Consider the following 20,795-nt stretch of genomic DNA (forward strand, 5'->3'; position numbering starts at 1 on the left):
TAGATCACTTACAACAATCATCATAGTAAATACCTAATTTGGATGCTACTTTATGTAATAAATCTAGATATTTTTTCTTGAACAAGACATGCTCATAAGGCGTTCTGGAAAAAATGGCATTTTTTAAAATATCTCTAAACTACATAAGTCCTCAAGGTAGCAGTCATTAGGTGCAAGTCCTTTGTTTATGTTACAGGAAAAAGTAATATAGGTAGGGCGTTCCAAGGATACATTTTCAACCTTTGTTTCCAGCATCCCAAGCCTGATGAGATGTGCGAAAAACTTTTCTCTTAGAACTTTTGACTTTTATAGGAAAGCAAACAGCATAAAGACAGCAGGATTATCCTGTCAGATTCTGTCTATTGGATTCCTGACTGAAGTAAAATACCCTAACTGAAATGTTACTGAAGAAGCATGATGGTCTCCCATCAACTTGGAATCTGCAAGCCATTCTGTGTATGGTAAGTTCTTCACAGTTTAAAAGAAGGACCAACAGGTGCTAGGAGGTATAGAAATCCTGTAACAGCTCTGTGTACGACCGCCTGTACTGGCCTTCCTTACATTGCCACATTGAAAGTAGATGATTTATAGAGATCTAGCTTCAACTCCAAAGCAGTAGGAAATTGAAAGAAAATATGCTTACGGATTCATTATGTCCTACCCCACCTCTAGTTTTAATGTTACCTTTAGAGGCTTGCCTTTGTCTTTCATGTAATAATGTGTTCTTTAACACCCTAGAAATCATTGCAAAATTAAGGAAGAGAATGTAAATTTCAATTATATTTACATCATTAGCTTCATGTGTGTTTATAATTTTTCTCTCACAGTCCATGAATATGTAAGACCTTAGATGAAATCTTCAAGGGTAGTGAAACAGGTATATAAAGATGGAAATGATTTTTCAGGGAGTCTAGGACTGAAGTGATATCCTCTGAAATTCAGCTGAAGGCACTGGTTATCAAAGGATACTTCATCCTTCTTATGTATGCTTCAAAGTCATGCACTAGCGAAAACTGTGATGTAATCTGAGAAAAGAGTTGATGAAGAAGAAATAGGTAGTGAGCTTTTCCCCTTAACCCCTTTGCAACAAACTTAGTAATCTTACTAATTATTGCAGTGTTTCCTCCATTGATTACATTGCTAAACCGAAGGGTGCCACAGAAGGCAAGCAGAGTGTGCTTTCCTAAATGGAAAAATATTAAGCATTAGCAAAATTATTGTGGAAATTTAAATGTTAAAAATGTCTTTGAGTGTAATAAGGTTAGGAAGTTTAGCAGGTCATCACATCTTATTCCTATTACTCAGATTTTAAAGCATTCAAGTGTTAACCTTTTGAAAAGGAGAAAAAAAAATAAAAAGAAAAATGAAGAGGCCAGATGATTGGGAGATACCTAATTATCTGTTTCTTTAAAGAAGATGTAGTCAGGTCCAACCTCATTCAGCTGCCAACACATGCATAAAGCTGCTGGAGAGAGCTCCTGTGAATACCCAATTGCATGGCCCTAATTTGAGATAAAATAATGCATCTAACTATACTGTTATCAATAATTGATAGGTGCTTATGAGAGTAATTCATTGAAATCTCACCTCTGGCCCAACCTCTGCCACTCCAGGAAGCAAGATTCATAGCACTTTTCTCTCTGGTTATATCCAAATCATTGTGTGAGCTTTATAGGGGGTTTAAGCAGTAAATTGTACACAATAAACATATAGAAGAAACCTAGCATGAAGTAGAGCCTTTTGATAGCAGTGCCTGCATTTGTTTGTTTTCATTTTCCCTCTTTAAGAATATATATAAAAAAATATCACTTTGTTTGCTCCCCTGCTAGGAGTAAGCTTTTCTTGAATGTCATCCATTTTCCAGAATTCTAAAAAATTGAAGAGCTTTGCCCTTTTGACCTGCTAATACATCTCAGTCACAGTTCACTGAGAAGCTGTGACAACATACACAGTGATAACTAGGTAGACTGTTACATCCCCATTTTTTTATTCTTAGCTATATCTTAGCTATTACTGTGACACAACTCATCAGATTTGGAATAATGTAATTGATTTATGAGATTCCACATAATTAAACTAATCACCTGCGAATATATCCGAAGGGATCTTTTTATGTAACTAATCTGGATATTTCATTCCAGTTTTGTGTATAACAAAGTATTTAATGAGTGTATTATTGGATGATTGCATACAATATTATTTCTGGATTAAGCAAGCCACTTCTCTGGTTTGTAGAGGCCAACAAATGTGGTGATATACCAGTATTATTCCCTATACCACATTCTTCTCCTACCTCAGTTATGCAGAATCTAGAGGCTCAAAAAGGAGAGTAAGTGCTGTGGTTCTCTTGCACAGAGGCATTTGTATGAAAATATGCATTAGGCATATTTCCACTGAAACAAAAGAAGTGTTTATGTACTGAATTGCAAAAAAATAAAATGTTTTAGAAAAAATACGACAAATATAGGTTTGGGCACTGGTTTAAGTAAAAGGGTGCAAAATCGCCTGTGAGTAAAATCAAGGCAAGAGCTATGTAATGCTCTCCTTGATCTGCTGCTTGTCAACGGAGTGGATTTCGTGAGCACAGTGGAGATTCGTGGCCATCTTGGCCGCGGTGACCATTAAGTGGTCAAGTTTAAAATCTCTGTTGCCAGCAAAACCTCAACTTTGAGCATGAGGAGAGCAGACTTCAGGCTTCTCGGGGAATTATTAAGATCCCCTGGGAAAATGTTTTTGCAGGTGCTGGAGTCCATCAGTGCTGGTCACTGTTCAAACATCACCTCCTAAGGGCACACGAACAGGCAATTCCCAAATGTTGAAAGTCAAGCAGGTGAGGCAGAAGGTCAGCTTGGCTGAACAGGAATCTTTTATTGGAAATAAGGCAAGAAAGGAAGGTGCATGTCTAGTAGAAGCAAGGTCAAGTGATGTGGGAAGAATACAGAGATGCTGCTTGCCACTGTAGGGAGAAAATTCATGCAGCCAGAGCTCAACTGGAGTTGCAGCTGGCCAGAAATGAGGGGACAACAAAGAGTTTTTTCAAATACATTAAATGGCAATAGGCAGTATAGAAATATCATCAGCCCATTAGAGGATGAGAATGGTCACCTCACAAACAGGGTCAGAGGCAAGGGAGAGGTGTTTAATGCTTTCTTTGCCTCTCTCTTCAACATGGATGGTGGACCAAGTGCCCTGAGCTGGAGGATCATGACTAAGAGAATGATCAACTCCCAGTTGACCCTGAAATTTTGTGGTATCTTCTGCTCTAGCTAGATCCTGGGGCCTGATGGGATTCATCCAAGAATCCTCAAAGAGCTGGCTGACTTCATCACAAAATCACTCCTGATGATTTTGGAGCAGTCTTGGGAATCCAAAGGGGTCCCAGCTGACTGGAAGATGGCAAATGTTGTCCTGATTTTCGAGAAGTGCAAGAAGGAGGACCCTGGAAACTACAGACCTGTCAGTCTGACTTCAGTGCCTGTTAAAGTTACAGAGTAGATTATTCTGGGAGGTATTGAAAAACACCTGAAAGACAATGCAGTTATCAGTCACAGACAGCAGGCCTTCGTAAGAGGAAGGTCCTGCTTATCAAACCCGATTTCCTTTTATGACAAGGTAACACACCTAGTTGACCCAGGGAAGCCAGTTGATGCAATCTTTTTGGATTTTAGTAAAGCTTTTGATCCTGTCTCTCACAGTATCCCTCTGTCCAGCACACAGCTGGATAAACACATCATGGGCTGGGTGAGCAACTGGCTCATGGGTCGAGCAAAGAGGGTAAAAGTGAGTGGGGTAACATCAGACTGGGGACCTGTCACTAGTGGGGTTCTGCAGAGCTCCATCTTGGGCCCCATTCTCTTCAACATCTTCCTAAATGACTTGGATACAGGACTGGAAGGGATACTAAGCAACTTTGCAGGTGGCACAAAAGTGGGAGGATGTGTTGGCTCCCTCGAAGGCAGGGAGGCCCTGCAGAGAGACCTTGACAAATTAGAAGACTGGGCAATCACTAACCATATGAAGTCAACAAAGGGGGTGCTGTATTCTGCACCTGGGATGGGGCAACCCTGGATGTATGTACAGACTGGGGAATGAGATGCTGGAAAGCAGTACCGTGGAAAGGGAGCTGGGGATCTTGGTCAATGGCAAGTTGAATATGAGTGCCCTGGTAGCCAGGAAGGCCAACCATGTCCTGAAGGAAATCAAGCACAGCATCACCAGCCGGTCAAGGGAGGGGATTGTCTCACTCTGCTCTGCACTGGTGTGGCTTCACCTTGAATACTGTGTGCAGTTTTGGGCACTAAAATAAAAGAAAGATATTAAGCATTTAGAGAGTGTCCAAAGAAGGGCAACAAGATGGTGAAGGGCCTTGAGGGGAAACTGTATGAGGAGCCGCTGAGTTCACTTGGTCTGTTCAGCCTGGAGAAGAGGAGACTGAGGGGAGACCTCATTGCAGTCTAGAACTTTCTCATGAGGGGAAGAGGAGGGGCAGGCACTGATCCCTTCTCTGTGGTAAGATCAGTGACAGGACCTGAGGGAATGGCCTGGAGTTGTGTCAGTGGAGGTTTATGTTGGATTTTAGAAAATGGTTCTTCACCCAGAGGGTGTTTGGGTGCTGGAATAGGCTCCCCAGGGAAGTGGTCACATAACCAAGCCTGACAGAGTTCAAGAAGTGTTTGGATGATACTCTCGGGCACATGGTGTGACTCTTGGGGATGGTCCTGTACAGGGCTAAGGGTTGGACTCGATGATTCTTGTGGATCCCTTCCATTCTGTGATTCTGTAATATATTGTTAAACCTTTTGTTGAACAGCCACGGCTTGATCAAGTGTTGACTAGGACAGTTGATCTGTTGCTATCTCTAGACTAGGAGAAATGATTTTTACCTCTATCACATCCTGTTCATTCAGGTCTTGTTTTTAAGAATTCCCTGACAACCAGAAATAATTTATTTTTATATTTATCTCACTGAAAATCCATTCCATATTCCATTTTTTAATTAAGGTTAGAAGATTTGAACATTTTTTGTTTGCTTTTTTCCCTAGTCAATGCTAAATATTGAAGGTAATTATTACAATTCTGTGTGTGGATTTCTTTTAATTCAGCAGGAATAACCTTGATAAAATGCTCAGTTTTGAAAAGGCGCTCTTTCAAGATGCAAATTAACACAATTACGTTAGTTGAAAACATATTTGGGAGGTATGCAATCAAAATAATAAACTAGTTAAATAAAGCTTGCATGTGCAATCACATTTGGTAAATAAAAAATATTTTCTAATGAGAAACCTGACGAGATTTGCTTATTGCAGTTTTTAGTTCAGGTTTTACATAGTTTCAGTTTTATGCCATTGTGAAGGTGAATGCTTTTTTGGGCTGTGGGGCAAAGTAGGAGATAAAAAGTCAGCAATTCTAGAAATAGTGTAAACTACATGTCTGGAGAAGAAAAACAGCAATATATGATATCCAGGTCTTTCTCTTCACCCACACTACACAAAATAATTATGTGGGACAGCAGTATGGGGGATTAAGTCAGCACTAAGCAAAGAGCTGATGCTTGAGCTCAACTTTGTTCTTCACAATCTCCAGTCTGAGATATAGAGCAAATGCTTCTTAGAGAGGGAGAAAGTACATAATTATTGTGATAAACCCCAGAGCAGTTCATCTTCAGATGAAGCTAAAGAAGGCAAAGACTCTTCATAGTGGCTCCCAGACAGTCACAGAGACAGGAACATTCCTTTAGATCTGCACACTAAACGGCAGTGATGCTGCAACTCTGCCTTGTATAGGAGTTGGTCTGTTCTTTTATGCCTTGCAGGGAGTCACAAAGGAATTTGAAAATGTAAGAATAAAAATAATTTGTCATGAATTTCCCAGCAAATATTTTGAGCTATACCAGAAAACCCATGTGAATACAGTGAATATTCTGTTGTAGCACCTGCTTTGAGGGAAATTTTCTTTTTTTCCCCCCCCCCCGTCTTTTTAAGTATGGTACTTTGTGACTTGAGTTTTTAGTGACTTTTTAACATACTCTTTTTGACCATCTCATCCTATTAACTTTAAATGGCAATTTAGAATATGCACTATTTTGATATCAGACAGATCTGTAATCTGGCTTGCCCTACTTTTCTAATAACATTATCAGCAGAATTTTTTACTGATTTGGCTACAGGAAACTAATTCCTTGTAAATAGAATAGGAATCCTATCTTTCAGTATCTTCGATACTGAAAGTGGAGAGAGTTGATCATACTGAGTCAGAAAGAATGTATATCTTGTAATTTTTAACAGAGAACACGAGTTGATTCGGTTACAGGATAGTAAAAATTTCTTTTGTTTTTGAGGAAACTTTTTCTGAGTAAGAAATGTAGGATTTCCTGTCTCACTAACCTATGCTGGTTAGGGACTTGCTTTGTTTGATTATCCCAGATATACACATTCTCATTAAGTATCCATCCAGAGGTTTATTGTGGATAGAAGAGTCAAATCTATTAGCTTTCAATTTCTTTTTACTGTAGTAACGTAAACATATTTTTAATAAAATAGACAGGAAGAATAACCTGAGGGAATAGTTCAAACCCTCCTGACTTAGAATTGCCAATCCACAGAATGACATAGCATTTAAGCAAACAGATGGAAGATGGAGATCAAGAGCTATTAAGCATTATAGTCTAGTTTCCAGTACAGAAAGTCTCTGAACTACTGATGCCCAGAAAGCAGAGGAAAGTGTTGCTCTGTATTTTCCTTATCTGTAAAGACAGGAAGTGAAGTAAACATTTGAGACAGCCAATTGAATTCATTGCTGTCACAGATGACAGTGCAATAAAATTACTCAAAAATGTCCATGTATCATCAGATCTCCAGTACTGTTACATACTTCTCTATCTTCTACCAGAAATTAATGTTAAATAATGGGGCACCCAAAATCATATTGTGTAATGGAAAGAATGGAGATGTGATCACAAACAGCAGTCCTATACCTGCAATATGATGAATTAAAAAACAACCAACCAACCAAACAACCAAACAAAAAAAACCCAAAATCAAAACTAGGTATAAGAAGTCCAAACCCTTCCAAGTGAACCCAAAAGGCAGACCATCATCTATGCTGCTAAGGTAGCAAGAAAATCACAGCTGACCTGGAGTAAAAATTACCAGGTGGGCAATTGATTTAACTTTTTATAACATGAACATGACTGGCGCTTCAGGTAACTTAGTGGTGTCTGGAGTGCTGGCAAATATCTAACCTAAATCTTTATTTCTCTATAGCTAATCTATAGTTAGGAAAAGAGAGGGAAGAAGCAACTTTTCATCTGGGAGGGGTTACATATATATCAAGAAGAAAAAAAAAATTCAGAAAAGAAGAAACCTAATGGTTTGTTATGAACATACCTGAAAGATATCATGCATATATCACAGATTATTGCATTTTAAAATTAACTTTTTAATTTCTGTAATTATTCAAATCAAAGTTCCATCTATCCTGTTACTTTGAACAAATGTAGACATTTAGCTCTTATAGTAGGAGAAGTGGAGTTTTCCTGAAGAAATTAGGAGTCTTTTAGTGAAGTAGTTTATTTTATTAAGTGCTGACACACTCAAAACTGAAGGCAGTAGTCAAATTTACAGGGTAAGAAAAGGCAGTGTGTCCTCATTAAATGTCATTAAACAGAACCGTAACTGAATTCTATTCCATTTAATTTCTTACAGTATTTTGTCAGCATGAAGTTTCCCGAATCCCAACTACTCTAATGATAGAACAAGAATATCGCCTATGGTTTTTGAATTTGTGTAATTTACCTTTAGCTAACACTGCCATGTATTTGGTGTCATACTATTAACTTGCCTAAAACAGATGGCTTTTCAGATCTGATCACGTGTTCATAAACTCATCTGACAGTCATTGTCAACTTTTTTCATGTTGTTTAAATATCCAAGTAGCCGTTCCCATCCTCTGGTGCTGCTTACAGCAGCTCTCTACCACAATTAACAACTAAATCTATATACTTTGCCCCATCTTTTGACCTGTGTTTTAATTAGTGCCTACTCGCATATAATTTGATTACATTCCAGATTTTCCCATTCAAGACACTCAGAACTATTTTTGAAAAGTGATTGGGTATATTGGTTATTATTTAAAAAAATTTAAAAAATAAAAAGGAAAAATTATAGAGAGGTTTTGATGTATGTTTCTGACACTTTCTCTGTTACAGTCAATCAACAGTATTGATTTTTATGGAGTAATGCTTGCTTACAGCCAATGAAAATCTTATTTTCTAGTAATGAAGTTGCAACTATTTTGACCGACAGATGAAACAGATTTTTTTCCAGTGGTACAACAATTGTCCACCAAGATACATCAGCCATAGCCTTTACAAACAGGCAAATGTCAAGATGCTGCAAAATGTAACATTTGTAAATAATACATCTGATGTGCATTTCTAGTGATTCCTTTATTCTTTGGGCAGACTACATATATATTATATTTATTTCTTGAAAAGTAACTTACGGTTCCATTTTATTACTAATTGCACATCCATAGATGAACGTAATACTAATGAACTCTTCTGTAAGCTAATGAAGACTGATTTCCTACAGATGTTTGTCCAGTGACCCTTAGTGTCCTTGCTGTGACAATCCCATTTTCATATATGGTCTTAGTTCCACGTGCTGCCCTGTGTTGTGTGTTTCCAATTAACCAATCAGTATTTGCTGATTTCTGGGCTTTATTACAAATGGAAAAACTGCCAGAAGCTTTCTTTAAACTGCAATTATCTTATTTGTGTGCAGGCCATGTATCAATAAAAGAAGTAGTTAAATCTTTAAGGGCTTATCGACTATTTGGTGTTTTGTAATTTTGACTCTTCTTCCTCCTTCCCACTCCCACAAAGTATAAATCATTTGTAGCCTTATACAGTCAGATTCAAATAAAATTTTGAATTTGATTGATCCACGGTATTGCATCCAATTTAGACATATTGTATGTGCTAAAACTGTAAGGTCTTAGAGTAATTGACTCTTGAACATAATGGGTTATAATGCTGTCATTAAATGACTGATTGGTTGTTCTATGCTATTGCAAAGAAATACTGTGGAAAAGAATGTCTGGAAAGTGCAGATGTTCATCCATCGCAACTGGGGGTAGATTTGTTTCTTTTGATGTGTAATTGCAACTGATAATTGTATAGAAAAAAAAATCAGGATGTTTATGGTTCAGATCTCTTTCTCTTACTGTGCACGACGTCTATTCTGATGTTGACTTGTCTCTGACTGCTAACACTATCCACTTCACTAAGCTACCTTGTATGTGCATGCCCACAAAGGAGTGACCATTTTCAGTATTTCCTAATTTTGTTGCCCATGCTCCCCCTTATATCACCTGCTAAAGTTCTGCTGGCCCTCCTTTCCTCTCAGCCCAGCCTAGGATGCAGCATTTGTCTTACCATTCTTGTTTCCTCCAGGAGACTGGCATCTAAAAATGCCCTCAGGATAATCTTAAGATGGAGAGGGCACAGTGCAGGTTATTTCCCAAGCCTCTAAAAGAAATTTTTGGTGTTATGTCATTTAAGTTCATCTATAAATTTCTTAGCTTTTAATAAATCGTTTGAAGGAATAAACTTCATCAATGAATCGTTCACCTAATGTGGATTCTGATTGATTAATAAAAAAATAGGGCAAGCAGCATCTGCTTCTTAAAATTTTGTTCATTGCCTTGTCAAGCCCTCATTTGTGTCTGTGCCTATAGTCCTACATGTCTGTATTGATGTACATTTGTGTGTGAACTGTGTGTTCCTTGCAGTGCTTCCTTTTACCAAACATACCTATTGATCCTCACACATGAGCACATGAGGACATCTGTATAGTGTGCATTTAACTTGAACATGGGGGCTCTTAAAGCTTCTATAAAATAAGTAGATTCATGGGTACATTAAATAGGAAATAACATTGCCTGAAAGAGAAGGAAGAAATAATCCTAACATCCTATGATATAAAATAGAATTTTGTCAATTTAATTTAGTTTAGTCCTAATTTAATTTGCTAACTGTTTTATAAGACACTATCTTACGACATACCTCTTTTCCTCCTAAGTATATTTAATGTCCTAACTGAAAGATTTCAATGATTTCCTAAGTTATTCCTTGTTTCCTTTGACATTTGTCATCATAAGTAATTTGTATCCTTTTATCCTTCGATCAAAAGAGGATGCCCCAGATTATCAACTAGTTTGATAAAATCTAACTGAATAAATTGTGTGGCTGCCCTAAAAAATTTCTGTTTCAGCAGTATTATTTTTATGCTATTTACTTAATCTGTAGAAATGCATATGAATTAGATATATATATAAGAATATGAGTGCATGCCCTGATGCAGTGAGAGAACTTAAAATTTTATTTCATACTTTGAAAATTCAAATATTCACTGCACTCAGTAAAGTTCTGATGACAATGATAATGACTATCAAAAATTTTTGTTTGGGTTGTATTTAATGTAATCTAATCTTTATTACTTTGTTTTCCTCATTATATGTATACTACCATATATAATATTTTCTTTTAGTATATTTGAGTAGATGGGTGTAGATAGGATTTCAAATTTTCAAGAGAGTATCACCATAATTGGATAGATGCCATTCTAAGAACGCTTATACAAGAGAACCCAAACTCTGAATAATACTAATTTAACAGAATAGACATATCAGACACTGTACATCAGGGTTGTACAATAGCAAAACTATGGTTGTTTTCTGTGTGAATTTTCATAATTGTGATTAGACCTAATCATTCTGTTTTAAGCAGCCATAATAATTTCATATTCTTGTTATAGAGGCATATTACAGTGTATCAAAAAAAATCTATAGAAAAAAGCTTGCACAAAATTGTAAGAAGTTTTTGCATTTGTAGAGAATGAATTAGGCCCATTTTCTTCGCTGTTGACAAAGTACATTCCTTTTAATCTACTCATTATAGGGAAAGTCAGCAAAAGCAGGGGAGGAAATACAGAGAGATTATAGGAAATGACTGTTTAAAATACATCTGCAAATGAGTAATGCTGGGCTTGTGTTGCAATACTCCATCAATTTTCCTAGCATTGTATGCACCACATATGCTACACTGTGAATTTGTGTGTTATCTTTTTAAGTCTTAAAGGTGCTTCTTTATCCCCAGACATCACAGCATCACATAACCAGAATTCAAGGCATGTGTTTTGGACTTGATTTACTAGGAAAAGTACTGAATTTATGGGGTTTGTATGTTGTTTAATGTATCACTATTTAGAGCTCAAGTTCATTGTTTACTGTGGTGAAAATATGTCTTGTAAATTCCTGCAAGTTCGAACAAATTAAGGATTTAGTTAAGAATTAATAATGATTTAATATGTAGAAATTATTGCTTTATTTTTGATAGGGATAATTGCTCCCTTTCACAGTAAGATGATCTCGATCTTTTTTTCTATAGGCACTAACTCATTAATGCAATGGAGGGACTAAGTATTGCTACAGATTATTTTATGCAATTGTCATTGAAAACACTCTGGCCTATTTTTAACAAGGAACTTGTTCTGTTTGGTTTTTTTTTTTCAAAATAACAAATCAATTAGGACCATTTAAAAATTTTTTTTGTCTCTAAAAACCCATTTAAAAATCAATTTTTAATCTTTAAGTCATTCATTCCTGCATTTTATTGAAAACTCAAAAATAGATACATATTTTTAATTATTAAATTTTGTAAATAACTTCATTTCTGACTCAACTTTTAATGATAAGTTTCAATGTAGAACGTATTTTCAATAGATAAGAGTAAGAATTTATTGATAAGGGAAAGGCAGATTGTAGTGTACCCGGACGCATAATTTATTATGAGAGTGATAGATCTAGCTGAAGAAACTGTAGGAAACAGAATATAGAGTTCTGAGACAAAATGCCAAAGAGTTGTGAAGACTGACTATTTTTAAATAAAAATAATGTTCACTGTGGAGTCCAAAACTCCTTCTTTTAAAGCTAGAAATAAACATCTGTTAGTTTTTCCATTGTAAACCCTCATTTTTATGGGTTTATAATAGGGTCATAAAAAGTCATTCCTTGCTGAAACTTGACATCATAAAAGGCTAGGAAAGTCCTTTGGGTAAGTAGTAAATAGATTAAAGGAGGATGGAAAGGTTTGTTTTCAGTACAAGTACACTGAAACACATGCAAAATCTCATCCCATTGTCCATTTGACTTGTACCCTTTAATCGTGGTTCAAAGCTAAGCCAAATTTCTTCTTTTAGAAGTGTACTTATAGATTCAGGAGGTACTTTTCCAATTCCATCCCAAAGTAAAGAGAGAAAGCTCATGGGGAGTGAACTATGAGGTTCTGGCACCATCAGGAGAGGAAGCCTGGAGGTTATAAGACTTTTCCCAGAACTATATCAGTTCTAGGCCAGAATCTTGGCCCAATGTATCTTCAAACCTTGCATGTCACTTTCTTGCTTCCTATCTAGTTCTAGCTCATTAAAATTCATAGACATATGAATTTCATTAAAGTCTAGATTCTTAGTATGTGCGTTACTATTTGCAAAAGTAAACAAAACAAAAATACATGTTCATAACAGAAAAGCCTTGTAGACCAGTTGAGAAAAGTTATGATGATAAGTTTTTATGTACCAAATGGCAGCATAGGGACACTCCCTGGACTGTCAATAGAAAAAATTAATTTGTCTTTTTTTGGTTCATTTTGTTCTGAATGCAAAAGTGAAAAATCAAGGCTAATTTCAAGCACTCGTGAATTCTTTTAAGACATCACTGGCTATTTTTACATGAACTGTTTTCCTTAGATGTGATCTTGCATTCACTGAAGCAACTACTAAATAATTCAATTAAGTTTACCTGTAAATAAGCCAAGTAAGTTGTGGCAAAAGTCGTTGAAGCCATGGTCTGAAATATTTTTTTTTAGATTCAGTTGCTAAATTACTTAGATCATAAGTGGAGACAAATCACTTAGAACTAAATAATGACGAAATTTGAAATATCTCTAATGTAAGCAAAAAGGGTAATATGTGAAATAAAGTGCTTATCTGTCTCCTGCTTTGTAAATGGTTGACCTGAGTTCTGTTACTCTCAAAACCCGGTGTCTGGAGACATGCACGTGGAGAAGGCAAGTAATTCTATTATAAATTCAGCTTCCTTGGGTTGTTCCTCCTCTTTTTGCTTTTTCTTTAAATGTAATTACTTCTTATCTTCATTCATGATTTTAAAGTATAAAATTTTAAACATTATTACTCTGAATGTTTTGGGGTTTTTATTACTTATTGTTTCTTAATAACTTCCATATATATGTCTAATGGTGCATGACCATTTAAAGGATATTCTATGATTAAGGCATATTAAAATCTGTTGCATGAAACAGAGCCTGGTAGTTTCAGACTTCTTTTTGTGATCCTTTTGTTTATGATGGCTTATCTACTTGTGACTATGTGGTAAGGACTTATCTGATATTCACAGTATATTTTCAAAAAATAAGGCTTCTGCAGTAATTAATATGAGAATTTCCTCTGGTGTGAATCATGCATGATCATTAGAAAGGTAGGTACAAAGGAAATGACTGTTTGATACAAAGGGTATTATTGTTTAAGCTCATAAGTAGTTTCTCAAGCAGTTCCACTAGGGACAGACTTGTTCAGCCCAACGTTTTGGAGATGATAATCAACACTATTGGCTCTGGCTTCAGATAGACTGGATTGACATTTTGCACATTTGAAATGATAGCCCAAGAGATATGAAAGGAAATACATGTTTGGCTCAGTGATGATACACGATGATTTAACTTAATAGCTAAGCTCTGTTAAAATGAGGTTCATACCAGAATCACAATGTGGCTTTTCCATCCTATAGCTACACCTCTAATTAGTAACACAGCAGAAGAATGATAATAATCTGGAGGAGGGGATCGAGTGCACCGTCATTTGGTTTGCAGACAACACCAAGTTGGGCAGGAGTGTTGATTTGTTGGAAGGGAAGAAAGGTTCTGCAAAGGCATTTGGAGACTGATAGATAGGCTGAGGCCAATTGTATGAAGTTCAACTGGGTCAAGGGCCAGGTTCTGCACTTGGGTCACAACAACTCCATGCAATGCTACAGAATTGAGGAAGAGTGGCTGGAAAGCTGGCCGGTGATAAAGGACCTGGGGAAGTTAGTCGACTGCTGGCTGGACATGAGTCAGCAGTGTGCCCAGGAGGCCAAGAATGCCAATGGCATCCTGGTCTGTATCAGAAATAGTGTGACTAGGACTAGGGCAGTGATTGTCCCTCTCAGCACTGGTGAGGCCACACCTTGAGTACCATATTCAGTTCTGAGCCCCTCACTACAAGAAAGACGTCGAGGTGCTGAAGTTTGTCCAGAGAAGGGCAACAAAGTTGGTGAAGAGTCTGGAGCAGAAGTCTTATGAGGAGTGGTTGAGGGGAACTGGGGTTGTTTAGTCTGGAGAAAAGGAGGCTCAGGAGGGACCTTATTGCACTCTACATCTTTGTGAAATGGCGTTGTAACAAGAGTGGGTCAGTCTTCTCCCTCAAGTTGCAAGTCATTGGACAAAAGGAAATGACCTTAAGTTGCATGAGGGGAGGTTTAGATTGGATATTAGAAAAGTCTTCATGGAAAGGGTTGTCAAGCATTGGAACAGGCTGCCTAGGGAAGTGGTTGAGTCACCATGCCTGAAGGTATTTAAAAGATGTGGTGGGCTTGACAGTACTGGGTTAACAACTGGACTCAATGATCTTACAGTTCTTTCTCAGCCTAAATGATTCTATGATTCTATGAAGACAGCCACCACAGATGAGGATTAAAAATCATCAGGTTGGAGGAACATTTGATAAAGGAATTGTTTCTTAAGGAGAGTTAGATGATGTTTTCCCCATTCAGCATAACGTAATGTAACTATTTAATAGCAAAGATAATTAAAATTGCCAGAAGAAAAACTGTCAGATAAATGTGAATTATAATAATATTCAGTAGTATAACTATTATAATGATATGTAATATTCAGAAATATCCCAGTAATTAGTACAATACATTTGTTCATGTTGTTATTCACAACCTCAAATACTAATTGAATGATTTTTTTTTAAAGTATCAAATTTCTAACTTCAAAATGTTGTGGGAGAAAAAGGAAGGAGCAGTTGTTTTAGATCTATTATAGTTTGTGTCTACCAAAGAGGAAAAATGAAGCTAAAGATAAAAGTAGAATCAGGCTATCTACTCTAATACATTTATCTTGATGCTTAACTATATAGTGCCCAGTTATTCACGGGAAGTGGTCTAAATCCTTCTGAAATTAGCATGTCTATTTTCATAAGCAAAGCTTAATCTAAAATGAATGCCTAATATTCAGTAATGCAACTGTAATGAAATGTCATTTATGAAGAACAATTAAACATTTGATCCCTTTCTCTTTTAGTGCTAACCTTTCTAGGGAATTTGCTTTATTTAGACAACAGCATTTCTTTTTATATCTTTCGTACATGGGAGAATCAGAAATAAAAGATTATTAAGCAAGCTTCAACATGTCCATTTCATGTTTTACTCTTATAACGTGAATTTCTTCAGAAGAGACATAGATTATCTTATCATCACTTACAGAAGAAACCAGCTAATGCAATGCCAGATCAGGGGTATTATAAAAAGCCAAAGGCAGGCAATAGTATTTGCATTTAATGAAACAGTGATTTTTGTAATGTAGCTGACTAAGGGAAAAAAAGATCTTATGCCAATAAAAATCTCATCAGGTGATGGTTTTGACAGAGCATCTCAGTACCCTTGTCACCCAGAGCTGTCGTAAACAAACTACTGATGAGACAATGATAATAATTAGCATAGTGTTAATAGAACATAGATGCTTACAGCTATTTTTCAGCTACAGTGAGCTGAATGCAGGCCAGGCAGTGCATGTGGTATAACATCATAATATGCTTCTTTTTTTATTTGCTGTGGAGCTGTTGGATCTTTTCTTATATTCAGCTACAGGTCCTTGCTATAAATCCTTGCTGTAGTTCAATGATATTAATTTTTTTTTACCTCAAAGAAACTGTACATCAAATAAAAAAATTCAGAAATATCTAATGGAGCTGAATCTCATGTATTGTGTTTTCAGAAACTCAGTGTTTTTTGAAGCTGGCTCACCAAGTCAAAATTCTCTCTTTTATCCTGCAGTTATAACAATAGAACGTTGTCAATGAAGATTAATCCTATCTATTAAAAAAATCTTTTTTTTTTTTCTGGTAAAACTTGTGTTAAAAGAAAACCAAAAATATCCTGAGGTTAGATATAGCAAAAGGCATCAGAAAATGTCCTTCCTTCCTTCTTTCCTTCCTTCCTTCCTTCCTCCCTCTCTCCATACCTCCTCCTCTCCCTCTCTCCCTCTCTCCCTCCATTCCTCCTTCCACTGGGGTGAGTTGAGCTTCAAACATGGATGGTTGTTACTATAGATTGTTTTTGGCTAAATGCTGGGTTGTTTGGCTGATCTTCCAGGTATGTTCCCTCTCTGAGATATTTGGCATTGATGTTAAAGAACTGTAGGTTGTTTTTCATGGGTAATTTAGGCAAATAATGAAACACGTTCCACTGTGTTCCTAGGCATGAGGCACAGAAAACTGATATTGGGTTTTGTCTTGACTTGCTATGCTGCTACCTAATCTCTGACAGTAAAAAGAAATACCACCTCTTTGCCTTGTTTTTGTCACTGTAGAACCTGACTGGAATTTTATTCCTGCAGATGTGGTTTAAATCTGTCCAGATGCCACATCTTACTTTTTCTAATCTTCCTGTGCCTCCTTCACCTTGGCTTCCTAAATCTCCTTTCTAAACATGTTTGGTCAGACAATAATCTCTAACCATTTAAAAATAAACTGAGGAATAAATGTGAAGTAAATGCAAATTGCTATCCTCTCAAGTAAGACATAATAATATTGTTCTCATTCTGAGATCATTTTTCCTATGAATTTTGGCCTGCTCCTTACAAAAGCTCTCTATGCAAATAGGAAGTCTTACCCAAGGACTTTAGGAGACTGTCCTTGAGTTAGAAGTGATTTGTGGAACACAAACTTTTTGATTCCAATATTGGCAAATAGTATTGATTTTTTGATAAAAAAATGTTAGTGTGTTTGATTATTTCTGGTCTCAATCTTAAATTCCTTATCAGAAAAGCTTACTTTCAGTTGCAAATGTCAGATTTTGTCTTTATTGTGGTAGAGAATATTTTAATGTTATGGTTTGAATGCTCCCTTAGGCAAAGTAGCAAAGTACAAATATAAAATACCTAAATATATTTTTTTCCAATGTCATGCTTTTTGAGGCCCAATACATGATTTTTTAATATTGGAGTTGGCAATACCACTGTTCCAAATTGGAAAACACCATTATATAAGAAATAATAACATTGGCATCCTCTCAGAAATCTTCTATCTTTCCAGAGAACAGAAGCCTATTATCTGATCAATAATGTGGAAAAAACCACCAAACCTACATTTCCAATAAATGTAACGGGTTTCTGATTCACAGACCATCTTTTTGTTTTGTGTTTCTAACACAATTGTGTCCTGTTCCATGCCAGAGGTTTCTCGTTGCTGTAGGAATAATAAGAATGACAACAAAAATGTTACCATGAAAATTAGAATCTTTTTGATGCTGTGACCATCTAGTCAGTTGCACTTTGATTTTGGAAAGTAAGTTCTTAAACTTATGCTCATAAATAACTTTAAATAAGCCTACTTGGAGTACCTGATCTCTGTAAGACAGTTCTCTTCAAAGTCAGGGCATTCCTTTGAAAGGTGTATTTTTATGTAGTCAGGAAAGTGTTTTCAGCCTGTGGGATGCAGAGCACAGCTGAGCAGATTTCCAATCTGAATAGGACTTCAAACTTCTGGTATGCTTTGAGGACACGGTAGCAGACCAAATGATGTATCAGACAACCCTAATACGTGTGCAGTTTTACCATCCAGTCCTAAACAACTAAAGTGCACTGGCAGCAGCAGCTTGCCATCTTAGACTATACTGTGTAATACATGTTGTACTTTGTAGAGCACAGATCCTGCCATGGGCTAGATTATACTGTGTCCTGTACAGGTGCTACTACTGCTCTATACTCCTGTACATTTAGTCAAATCTCAAGCCTTCTGAGAAGGCATCTGGGTGACTCATCTGTGAGTCCAGAAACATGCAACAGGCACAGCTTTCCCGTGAGCTTTCCCACAGATGTACTTGTACAGCAGTCTGGAAACAAGGCAGGTCTGGGCTTGAGTATGGGATTGAGCTCATATACAAGAGATGCTATTGATGTAACCACAGACTATTGTACAGTTAGAAGTTACTTAGATCTTAGGAACATATGGCAGTTTGATTGATGTAAGTTACATCAATTCATTTTAAACATGATATCTTCTGTAATTTTGTATAATTAAATTGATTATTTTTCACTTCAAGAAGAAGACGTCAAAGAATGGTAGGTAACTTCAGAGTGCTAGTTTACAAAGATTTAAATTGAGATGTTATGTCATCTTTCTGTTTTTAAGTTAGCTTAAAGTATCATTTATGCAGAGGTTTAACACCAGAAGGAATGATGCATAAATTTCAGATTAATGTTATTTCTGGTAGAAAGCCAAAAGAGGTTACATATATTCCAGAAAATAACTTTTTTATTTGTTTAGGTAAGTAACTCAAAATCATTACATACTTTTATGTTTCTTGGTAATAATAGAGTAATGTTTGTGGGTGTCCTGGGTGCCTCTTGTGCTCAGGCTTTAATGAGTGAATTTTTATATATTTTTTTTTCTTATGAAAAATTAAAGTGTATCTTTTGTTTGGATGTGTATCTTTTTGTTTTGTTTTATTTTTTTTTTTTTTTTTGACCTTTAGAGAGATTTAGAAAGTAATTTCCCTAAGGAGAGACTTTATTTTAGGGTTACTACTTTATAAAATTGAAAACAAAGTACAGATATATTTTTGGGGGAAAGTTCTCAGAAATTATCTGATACTCTTATAATTACACAAGAGTGAAAATAAAATTAAATCTATGGAAAAATACAACTTTCCGTTAGACTTAAAAATGAGAGCTGATGAATAACATTACACAAGTGATTTGCCAACTCTGTATCAACTTACAGTGTTTGGAGTTGTCAATATTTTACCCCATGTTTGCCCCTGTGTTTTTGCAGGAGCAGACAGCTACTCTGGGAAAGCAGGCTGGTGGAGAACATGCCATGCAGCCCCTTCCTACCTTGGAAAGGGAGGCTTTTATAGATTGCTCATGCTAGCAATCTAGTTGGATAGCACACTACAGCACTATCCAACTGCAACTTGCAACAAAGATATCTGCTATATATGAATGCACAAGCAAGCAGTAATGCTGATAGAAACCACTAGATCTATATCTCTTTTTGCTGACATGTGAGCTTAAAACAATATGACATAGTCCTCCCTCAGCCTGAACAGCTCACTGAGCTTGACAAGGACTCTAATAGAAGACAAGCAGTTCTGCATCGTAAGGCTTTTGATGGAAAACATAAAAGTACTGCTCTGTCTGACCGCTCTCTGAACATGCTAGAAAAATGACAGATTGTCAAAATTAAGTGCCATGTTGTTCACATGAAAACAAAGGAAACACGATGAAAACTTTTAGTGATAGGCATAGGTTTAGTAAAGACTGTTTTGCCAGCGCCTTGCAAGTGTACATTAGTGATATTTTCTTCAAACAACTGCTTGTGCGTAAAGGAAGAAGCTTATTTTGCTTAAGTTTGATAAGTTCTTTCAAAATTGGCTTTTCTTCTCTCTAAGCTCTGCAGGATAAATAACTATGTTAAAAAAATGGCTGTAAAATCCAGACTGAATTAAGACACATATATTAAAAGTGCAAGCTATGGATATTGACTTTTGAAGCCCTTTGATTATGTCAGTGACAGAAACATACTTTAGATCTTGTGATTATGAGAAAAAGTTGGAAAACATGACCTGACATAACCAGTGTTGTTTCTCTATTTTTCTCTTGGCAGCTTGAAACAATTATTCTAAGAAGTGTGGATTATCCCATTTTCACTTTGCAAACTAAAAACAATGTGAAAGGAAAAGTGCAATACATTGTGATACATGCATATGAATTTTAAAATTTCTTCATTTCTCTAGACTTTAATCTAAAATTATTTTCTTCTTTAAATCATTTTTGTTCTTCTCATTCTTCTTTCTAGGCTTATCTTGCATATTTTTATTTCCCGTTTATGACATATTTACTTTATGTTAAATATTATAAATTAAAATGTCTGATATGTTGGTTTTAATCTTTAATTTAAGGGTTAACTAATATGGCTTTGTTAAAAGGGAATCAGACCTTTGAATATTTTTGCGTCCCATAAGGCATTTTTAGTAAAATCTAGGGCTTGCCTTAGTTGTGGGAGAAGCTGCCAGGTTTTATTGACATGCTAATAATCCCAAATGGGAAAATTTGCAATGAGTACATCCTTTTAGATGACTGCTGTGCTCCCTTGAGATGTCTGGTTATGTAACTTAGACATTTAGGGACTGCAATACAAAAGGAAATATCAGCAGCAAGACAGAAGTCTGGCTCTGATATTTAAAAAGCAGAGGTTTCTGTGCTCTGCACTGGAAAACAGACAATAGCTCATGTTATTCTTTTTGTATACAGTTCTTAATCTAGATGCTTACTTTTACTGCTCTAAAGGTTGTTTGTCTCCTAATGCTCTTTGTATTGATGCTTCATATATCTTATCTGAATCTTTTGTTCCAGCTAACCACAGTTAGATGATAGTGAGAACTGCAAAAATTTT

General features: G+C 36.2%; 1 protein-coding gene across 10 annotated transcripts in view; it reads left to right on the forward strand.

Moving 5' to 3' along the window:
* DGKB (diacylglycerol kinase beta) overlaps positions 1 to 20,795 on the forward strand; it is a 389,503-nt gene that overhangs the window by 267,684 nt on the left and 101,024 nt on the right. The window lies entirely within an intron of this gene.

This window comes from Pseudopipra pipra, chromosome 1, assembly GCF_036250125.1.
Source record: "Pseudopipra pipra isolate bDixPip1 chromosome 1, bDixPip1.hap1, whole genome shotgun sequence".
Taxonomy (NCBI): Eukaryota; Metazoa; Chordata; class Aves; order Passeriformes; family Pipridae; genus Pseudopipra; species Pseudopipra pipra.